Source organism: Opisthocomus hoazin, chromosome 5 (assembly GCF_030867145.1).
Source record: "Opisthocomus hoazin isolate bOpiHoa1 chromosome 5, bOpiHoa1.hap1, whole genome shotgun sequence".
Taxonomy (NCBI): Eukaryota; Metazoa; Chordata; class Aves; order Opisthocomiformes; family Opisthocomidae; genus Opisthocomus; species Opisthocomus hoazin.
In genome coordinates this window covers 7480457-7481003 of record NC_134418.1, presented here as the reverse complement: position 1 = coordinate 7481003, position 547 = coordinate 7480457, and positions in this window count along the sequence as shown.

The window sequence follows — 547 nt, the reverse complement described above, 5'->3', positions numbered from 1 at the left end:
GGGAGGGAGGGAGGGAGGGCGGGAGGGCGGGGGCGCCGCGGCACGTGGCGGAGCGCAGCCAATGGGGGCCGAGCGCGGCTCCGCAGCGGGGCGGGGAGCGGGGGGCTGCGCTGCCCCGGGGCCGAGGGGAGGCAGCGCCGAGCCGGCGGCGGGTGGGCGCAGCGCCCTGAGGGAGGGAGGGGGGCCGGGCAGCGGCGGACGTGCGCCGACCCCTCCGCTCCCCAGCTTCTTCTGGTGGTATATCCCGAAATGAGCGTTTTCCAGACCTTTTTTTCCTCAAGAAATCGTGGGGTTTGGGGTTTTTTTTCCCCACGCACACGCACAAAGAGCCGCGCCCCCCTCCCCCCTCCCCCGGGTCCCCTCAGACCGGCCACCGCCGCTTCGCCGCCTCATCTCTCGCAGCCGGTGCAGTGCCTTCGCCCTCTCCCTCTGCAAAAACGAGATTGGCCCCAAAATCGCGGCGTTCTAGCTGCTTTTATGGTGCTTTACGCTCCCAGGAGCCTGGGTGCATGAGGGTTTTCAGGCCTCTCCACAGCTGTCTTGGGGA